Below are 9,972 nucleotides of genomic sequence, written 5' to 3'. Positions count from 1 at the left end.
TATAATCTCCTATGCAAAGCCAGGGATCGGGTCCCTCCTCCGCCAAAAGCCTTAATTGTTGCCAAGACAACCATCTATCTTGTATGGCAGGCCACCCGTAAAAACCCGTTAACCTCCATGAAAAGCTCCCATGTGCCACTGTTACATCAATATAATGGTTTGACATTGACCTAAGAGTACAGGTCACTTCTTCCTTCCATAATAAGGCTAACCCTCCCGACCTACCCACACTGTCCACTTCAAAACCCTCGTAGCCATCCAGACGATTCCTAACATTCCTCATTTCCACTCCACTAAGCTTCGTTTCACAAAGAAAGATAAGAATCGGGGCCTCCCTCCGGACAAGGTTTTTTAGACCGCCTACTGCATCAGGGTTGCCCAGCCCCCTGCAGTTAAGGCTTAAGAGTTTCATTGGGCCCGGCGGGGTCAAGTCATCTCAACCTCCGCCTCAGGTGAACTTACACCCATGATACATTGTCTTTTTGCCTCCCCTGTCACAGAAACATCCACATCACCTTCCTCAAACCCTCGCTTAGTATGCACCTCCATCTGAACCCTACCATCCCCCTCTGCAGCTTGATCCCTTTCCAATCTTCTCCACGTTTTCCCACCCCCTAACCGTGTTAGTTGCTCCCCCTGTACACGGCTTGAGTCTCGGTCCACTATATCCGTCACAACAGTCTCCACCATCCCCTCATCCATTCGAACAGTTTCCACCATGCTACTTGTCCCCCCACTACCTCCTCTGTCCTCTGCCCTTCGATCAGAACCAGCCTCCTTCGTCGCATAAGGACCAGACTGCACAGTTACTACCTCCCCCTGCTTAGTTTTAGGGCGAATAACAACCTTTTGTAGGCGAGCAATCATTTGTTCTATGTCCTCGTCTGCTCTTCTCCTGCTCTCCGCATCAAAACATTTTGTCAAAGATCGTGCTGCCGCAGTTGGGATTGCAGGTTCAGTCTTCGTGACTTTCCAAGGTGAGGCACGTAACCACTCTCCGTATTTAAGCTCTCCCTCCTCGTAAGGCCCTTCATCACAGTCTTTCTCACCATGCCCTAGTACACCACACCCATAACAGAAAGTTGGAACCCTCTCGTATTTCACGTTGAAGCGTGTGGCGAGCCCATTAGGCATTCTGATAGTCATAAATCTTCTAAAAGGTACCCTAACATCATGCAGGATACGAATCCTTACTGCTTCAATATCCGGTATTGATGCCTCATCCGCACTTATAAAGCTTCCTATCTGCTCACCCATTTTCTTTAAATTATGGGCATTCGTTCTCCCCTTGATCGGCAGGTCATATATTCGAGCCCAGATTGGAACCAAATGGAGTGAGGTCTCTGTCAGTTTACCATTCTCGTTTGGTTCATTAAGTCCCCAAATAAATTTATCAAAGTGCCACAGTTGCCCTATCATCACCTTCTCTTTGTCTTTAACATTTGAGAATTTGAAAATAAAGATTTTCTCTTTCCCATCAATTACGTTCCCAATAATCGACCCTTTAGGGATCCATAATTTCGTCATCGATTCAATAGCCGCTCTAGTATTTATAGCTTTTGATGCCCATAATTTCCCAACTAATATAAACTCCTCTTTAACAGAAGTCGACGATGTACCCCCTACATCCCAGACAAACCCCTCCCCATCATCCTCATCATCATCATCCCCCCACACTCCCTTGCCTTTGTTATGAGCCATGCAAGCAAGAAAAAAGATCGAATGAAAGAAAAGAGAAAAACCAGTAGAGAGAAAGTAGAAGAGTATAGGAAAGAAAAGAAGAGAGAAAGAAGAAGAAACCTCGAAAGGAAGGACGGAGTCAGGGAAGCCCTAGGAGATCTCCACTAGAAACCCTAGGGAGCACTTCTTCACTTCGTTTATTTTCCACTTCGTCAATTTCTTGGATAATTGGGAATTTTAATTTCAACTTTATTAATTTAAAGTGAGTTGTATGAACGAAAGAGATGAGAGAATACTTCGAATAATATTGCAAGATTAAACGAGTATTAAAATGAGTGTTTGCTGAAGTATGAAAGTAACAACTATTCAGACTGTAGCTATTTGTCTCAGTTTATGGAGTACAGACCGCAGACCAAATGTGACAAAGATATCTGAAATCACATTACTTGAAAGTTAAGCAAAGCAAAGCATACAAAATAAAGAGCAGCGGAATAAAACCAAGAAGATCAAACACGAGATTTTTGAATTGGTTCGGCAAGAACTCAAGTGCCTACGTCCAATCTACTTTTTATTCATTTATTTTAGTGATCTACTCCGACTACTAAAAACCCGTACAATAAAAAAACAACAACCTACTCCGGTTGTGACACAAGTTCAAGAACTACTCCGTTCTAGAACAAGTCAACTCGCAACCTACTCCGGTTGCCAAAGAGTTGAAGACGACTCCGTCCTAAACTCTACACACACACACTAAGAATGTTATAAGGATCAAGCTTCCACTAACTTATTCTTAAAAAGAATTGAGGTGGACAACTTACAAGATCAACAATTCATAAGTGAGAGAGTCTAGTATATTAAAGTAACAGTAGCCATGATTGTAACACTTGAAGACTTTTAAAAGCTTTGCAAAGAAAAGACTCGGTTTTTAAGCTTTGACAAACAATTTGCAAACTTAGATTAAATCTCAGAAAAAGTCTTGGAGTTTTGAGAGGGTGAGGCACACCTTTTATAGAGAGGATGAGCAAGGGGGTTGTTAGGGATTTGAGGGTCAAAGACCATCACATGTGATGAGTCTCAACAACATCCCAAACTTGCACAAAAGAAGGTTCTTAGTCAAAAGGCAAAAGAGAGAAAGAGTGTTTGAGATTATCCAAAAGTGACCACAAGTTTTCAGAAAACAAAGGATGTGAAACAAGTCACATGATGACAAGTTTTCACAAAAATGGCAAAAAGCAAACATTTCTTTATGAAAGACCAAAGGGTCAAAATAGCACAAAGAGGAAACAATTTGAAAATGATAATTACTCAAACCACTTTTTCTAGAAGGCCAAATCCTTGTAAAAATATGAAAGTTATCTTTCAAAATATGAGACACGTAAATGGCTTTTGAAAGATAAGAAAGTGCTCAAGTGTTACGAATTGAGGCAACAGTCCAGGCTGCTGTTACTTGTAAAAGTAACCGTGGTCTTGACTGTTTCTATTACTTTAAAATACTTTACTTTTTAACTTGTACATTAGATGACACCTAGGACTCAATACAATAGGAATAGGATGATCAACAACTCAACACTTCTTAATCCAAGCTTGATTTAACCATAAATCCTGAAAAGGTAAACTAAGAAGGCACACATTAAATGGACATGTTATCATCAATCAAAGGAACCCAACATTCTCGAATATTCAATATTGAAGATTGAAGATTTAAGGAATATTCGAGTATAAATAAGTTCTTAGGTTTAGCTTCTGCTGAATAGTAGGGCTCTGTTAGGAGCTGCTTACCATTGGAGTTGTCAGTAGTAGTTACAATCTGCAGACATCAACTGTGCAAGTGCTGCTCCTATTTTGTTCTTTTGAAGGCTTTTTAACTAACCTTGTCTTTGATGCGTGTCAATGTTAGATGACCACTGCTATTGCCATCGAGGATGTTATGATGGAGAGAGGTGAAAATTTTAAAATGCCTACCTGGACACAGCAATCTAATAAAGATTTACGATGCATACGAAGACAATGAGAATGTTTACATCATGATGGAGTAAGTAAAGCAACCGTTTGGTCCATAACTTATAGCTTTGAGTTTCAACGGGCTGACACTGATTCCATTTTCATTTAATGTCGACAACCGTCATTTTTTCAAAGGCTCAAGCTGATTTTGGATAAAAGCAGAGTAAGCAAATGATCATTACTTTGTATGCTGGCTCATGCGATAAAAAAATTGCTTTTGATTCAAACTCGGCAGCGTTTATTTTGTTCTTTTCTGTAGGTGATGGTTGATGCTTGGTCGAGATTGAAGTACTTCCAAGCTTTCCTCTTGCTACTTGTTCTACCTATTGATTTTTCCTTTATCATGCATTTGCAGGTTATGTCGAGGAGGGGAGTTGCTGGATTGGATACTTTCAAGGTATTCTTTTTTTCCCATGTGTGTAATTTATTTTCTTGTTCTACGTATTGATTTTTTCCTATTGATTTTGAATTCACATTTGCCTTGTCGAGTAGCACTACCTATCCAAATTTCATATATTTTTTGTTGCCAACTTTGTACTTCAATTCTGTAAAAGCACAAATTCTCAATTAAGACGGAAGGTATTCATCCGTCTTATGCTTAAGACGGGTCAAGTAATATCTTATAGATAGGACAAATATATTGTCATTTCCTAAGCTTAAGACCCGTTTTAATCTTAAGAGGGATACTTAAGAGAGACTAGTTGATGTATAAGAGCTAGGATGAAGTTGTCTTAGATGTATCCATTATTAGGGGGATTGTTGGGGATTGTTTTTAGAGTAAATTATCAATTACACCCACGTCAAATACACATTTTTACATTTACTCCCACGTCAAATTTTTTTTTTAAATTACGCCCAAGTTAATAGCTCAGTTTACAAATTGCACCCAAGGCCATTTTCAGGTGAAAAAATTAATAAAATGACGATTTTACCCCTGCATTTATTTTCTTCTTCATGCTTCTCTTGCAACCAGAGCCCAATTCACCATTTATTTTCTTCTTCATGCTTCTCTTACAAATTCACCATTGCAACCAGAGCCCGCTTCGAACACCGTCTGACCACCACAAGAGCAGCCTCAACCGAGCTACAAACAAACAAAACCCTTTAAACTTCCCCGTCCCCTTATCAATCCCAAGTGGTCTCCTCAATCTCCCCAAATTTGTACCCGTTAACTTCTTCGGGTCCAATTTCGCCAACACATTGCTCACATAAATCTTCCTTTGTGTATACTTCCTCTATTTCGAAGAACCATTCACTAAAGAACGATTAATCATGATTGTTGCCGATCAAAATGCGGTCTGGAGCGAAGAAGGTGTTGAAGGAGTCGTAAAGGACGATATCTAAAGTAGAAATATTATTACCACTTAATTGGGTCACGAAGAGGCCTGCTGACCTGTTGTACTTCCTTGGGCAGACGCCATATTCACTTTTGGTGAAGATGCAGATACTTGTTTCGTGGAGTGAGCCTTACCACGCTCATCCGGAAGAAAAACGGGTTTGCTTAAATCCGTATCATTGGGGTTAAGATAAATTAAATTGGGAATTTGGGGACTTTCTCTATTTCGAATTGATATAAATTAAATTGGGGATTTGGGGAAGATGAGGGAGAAATTAAATTGGGGAAGATGAGGGTGAAATATTGGTGCTAGCAATTCGAAAGCCGAGTCAAGTTTGAAGATCGTAAAGTAAGAAGAAGGGGAAAAAACAAACTGACAAGTAAGAAGAAGGAAGGGAGGGCAAAAATGTCCTAAAATCAATTTTCTACCCAGAAAATTTGAATTTTGACGGAAAAGTGGCCGGATTCCGATATTGGGTGCAATTTGTAAACTGAGCTATTAACTTGGGTGTAATTTAATAAAAAAATTTGACGTGGGAGTAAATGTAAAAATGTGTATTTGACGTGGGTGTAATTGATAATTTACTCTTGTTTTTATATGTTACCTCTTGCACACTAAGAGGTACGAAAGTACACTACATAGTACTACATTAGTACATAATTAGTCTAAATTACTTACTCTCTAAGTTAACGTGCATATATCTTTCTAACATCTACTACGAATTTTAAGTTTTTTTTATCGATGGCATTGCATCAAAGTGTACTAACTTGTTGTGTTACTTGTTTTTCAGGTTTTTGTTCTCATTATTCATTTCCTTGATTCAGCAAGTTGTGCGTCGATCGAATATATTTGATATTAATTTATTTTTCATCTTTAACAGGTTGGCAAACATAGTTAGTACACCAGCCAAAAGAAATATGTGACGAGGGAACATGTAATACAACCGAGATATAGCACCAGTATCTAGATTAGTAGATTACTTGATGAATTTTTGTTGACTTGTATCTCATTTGATTGGCAAGGTTCCATTTGAATCGATAATTTAGACCGGATACACATTTGTTACTGTATTATAAAGAGATTTTGAATACACATTTTCAGTTTTTATTTTTTTAAGGGGAATCTATTGATAGTTCAACTTTCGTGTTTGTTGTAATTTGATTGCTTTGATAAATCCATTTCATTCTCAACAGAACATGATTTAAAACAACCCTGTAAAAGATTGGGCGATAACAAAATATTTATACACATGAAAGCGTCAATAATAGTATTGACGCATAAAACTGTCTATATTGTTGACGCTTAAAAGTGTCGAGGTTGAAAGTGTTCAATCCCTTAATTAGGGTTGTATGTATTTCTTCAATATATATAGCATATACAAACTGTTTGTTAGCTAGAAACTAGGATAACTATCTTTCCTAAATATAATACAAAGATATGATTTACTTAACTAATTACAACTCAAACAATATATACAATATTGGCTAATACACCCCCGCAGTCGGAACGGGAGCGGAGCAAACGCTAAGACTGGACCGGAAACGATTAAACAGGTACTTGGGTAGGCCCTTAGTAAAAATATCTACGTATTGGTACTCAGCTGGGACGTGTAAGACTTTAACGAGACCAAGACGGACCTTTTCGCGAACGAAATGTGTCAATCTCGATGTGTTTAGTTCGCTGATGTTGAACGGGATTGCCAGACAAATAAACCGCAGACACATTATCACAATAAATTAGACTAGCTCGAGTAATAGGAACATGAAGCTCAAGTAAAAGATTACGTAGCCAGCTAACTTCGGCAACCGCATTCGCAACACCCCGATATTCAGCTTCCGCACTAGATTTAGAGATAGTGGGTTGGCGTTTCGAAGACCAAGACACTAAATTATTACCCAGAAAAACACAATAGCCGGAATTTGATCGTCGTGAGTCGGGACACCCTCCCCAATCCGCATCAGAATAGGCAGTGATAGTGTGAGAGGCGGGTGACTTCGAGATAGTAAAACCATGATCGATGGTTCCATTAACATAGCGTAAAATTCGCTTGAGAAATTGAAAATGCGGCTCACGAGGGGCGTGCATAAAGAGACATACCTGTTGAACGGCATAGATGATATCAGGCCTAGTAATAGTGAGATATTGAAGAGCACCTGCTAGGCTGCGATACAGTGTTGGGTCGGTCATAAGAGGACCTGCCGTGGAAGAAAGTTTCGCACCGACATCAACCGGTGTAGAGGCGGGATTACACGAGCCCATATTGGCGCGTTTGAGAATGTCACGGGCATATTGGGACTGAGATAAGAACAAACCGGATTTACCACGATGCACCTTAATCCCGAGAAAGTGATTTAGTTTACCAAGATCAGTCATTGCGAACTCGGACGATAGAGCATCAATAATTTGTCGAAGTAGAGTATCGCTGGAAGCAGTTAAAATAATATCGTCGACATATAGAAGAAGGTAAGCCATGTGAGCACCATCCCGGTAAATAAATAGTGACTGATCACATACACTACTCCGAAACCCCTTAGTTTGAACAAAAGTCGCGAACCGATGATACCAAGCCCGCGGGGCTTGCTTTAAACCGTATAAAGACTTACGTAAGCGACAGACATGATGGGGAGTAGCGGGGTTAACGAATCCTGGCGGTTGATGCATAAAAACTATTTCAACAAGATCACCATGTAAGAATGCGTTTTTCACATCGAGTTGATGAATGGGCCAGGAGCGAGAGGTAGCAATGCTTAAGACAGACCGAATTGTGGTTGGTTTGACCACCGGGCTGAATGTTTCATCACAATCCACGCCGACCTGTTGACATTTACCATTAACGACAAGGCGGGCCTTGTACCTCTGCAAAGAACCATCAGACCTGTACTTATGACGAAACAACCAAAGGCACCGAATAATAGGAGCATTCAAGGGTCGGGGCACTAGTTCCCACGTCTTATTGTCAATTAAAGCACGGTATTCGTCAGTCATGGTCGCATGCCAATTCGGGTCCTGAAGGGCAATTTTGGGTGATTTGGGAATGGGTGATATGGTAGGGTCAGAGGGGGTAAGGAGGGATGTAGGAATGCGGGGTTTGAAAATGCCATGCATAGCACGAGTTTGCATGACATGTTCACGGTTGGGCTGGTCAGTGTTAAGAAGAGGGTTGGGGTCAGTATTCGTGGGAGGTGGCTGGGCAGGGGAGGTGGTGGCGGGGTCTGTGGTGTTGGGAGAGGGCTGGTCAGGGGACGTAGGCTGGGAGTGAAGGGGAGGGGACTGGTTAGCAGGAGGGGAGTGTGGAGCAATAGGGGAGCGAGGGGAAGTGGGTTGTTGGGGTTGGGGTACGTGCTGGGATAGGTCGTGAAGGACAGCAGGGTTAAGGGGAGGGTCAAGGAAGTGGTAAGGACGAGTGGCCTGTGAGGTAGACTTTGCGAATGGGAAAACCGTTTCATCGAAAGTAACATGACGCGAAATGATAAGCTTACCGCTAGCTAAATCATAACACTTGTAACCACGGAACTCTTGGGGATAGCCTATAAAGACACATTTTGTGGACCGAGGTGCTAACTTATGTGGTCGTTTGGAAGACAAATTTGGATAGCAAGCACAACCAAAGACACGGAGATGAGAGTAGGAGGGATTTTTGTGGAAGAGAGCGGAAGTTGGTGAGCGGAATTGGAGAATTTTGGTGGGTAGAATATTGTGTAGGTGGACCGCAGTTTGGAGGGCATCGACCCAAAATTCGGGTGGTGTAGACGAGTGATGGAGTAAGGCAAGAACAATTTCATTAAGACGTCGAAGCATTCTCTCTGCCTTGCCATTTTGGGAGGATGTTTGGGGACATGAAAACCGGAAAATTAGGCCATTTTTATTTGCAAAATTACGAAACTCATTGTTGTCAAATTCACGGCCTAAGTCACACTGAAAAGCTTTAATGGAACGTTGAAATTGAGTAGTGACATAATTACGAAAATTTAGAATTTTAATGAATGTTTCGGATTTGAATTTGAGCGGGTACACCCAAACAAATTGGGTAAAATTATCAAGCAAGATTAAATAGTACTTTTAACCTGCTTTGCTTGTAATGGGTGACGTCCATAAGTCGCTATGAATAATGTCAAAAGGCGCAATAGTAGTAGAATTTGAATCATGAAAGGGCAATCGTTTATGCTTACTTATTTGGCAAGAGTGACATAAAGACGATAAAGTATTATTACTAGTACAAAGAATATTAGACTAGGACGTAAGAAATTTTAAAATATTGGCACCCGGATGACCAAGACGCCGACGGGAATGCCAGACATCGGTAGAAAAAGCAAGGAGGTGCGGGTTTGACTCGGAAGACTTCGTGGTGGATGCGGCCGACACGGGGTATAGGTCACCGTCACTATTGCTCCTCAGAATCAGACTCCCATTCGCTAAATCCTTCACAGAAAAACCACAAGGATCAAATTCGACGGATACGTTATTGTCTTTGGTAAATTGTCGAAAGGATATAAGATTTTTAATTATGTGTGGGGTATATAGCACATTGTGAAGGTGAAGGGTCCTATTAGTAGTAGCTAAGGCAGTGTTACCGGACCCATGAACGGGTATGCGAGCGCCATTACCAACATAAATTGAGTTAATCGTGCTAGAATTGAGAGGACGAGGGAACATACCTGCATCCGCACTCAAATGCGACGATGCGCCAGTGTCCATGTAAAATGGACTGGAATTCTGGGACTGCAACTGTAGAGCCGTGAATACCTGTGCTAAGTCCGTGGGCTGCGGTTGCGAGGTGTCATCAGCGGCCATGTGGGCCTGCCCGAAGGCAGCAGCAGACTGGCGAGAGCCACGGTTGTTGCGAGAACCTGAGGAGGATGTGGGAGCAGCAGGGGAGGGCCATGGCGTCCAAGGAGCAGTCCACCCTGGGTAAGTAGGGTATGGGCAGGGTGGAGGGGTCCACGGATCAGGCCAG

Source organism: Silene latifolia, chromosome Y (assembly GCF_048544455.1).
Source record: "Silene latifolia isolate original U9 population chromosome Y, ASM4854445v1, whole genome shotgun sequence".
Lineage (NCBI taxonomy): Eukaryota > Viridiplantae > Streptophyta > Magnoliopsida > Caryophyllales > Caryophyllaceae > Silene > Silene latifolia.
Note: the sequence above shows the minus strand (reverse complement) of the source record.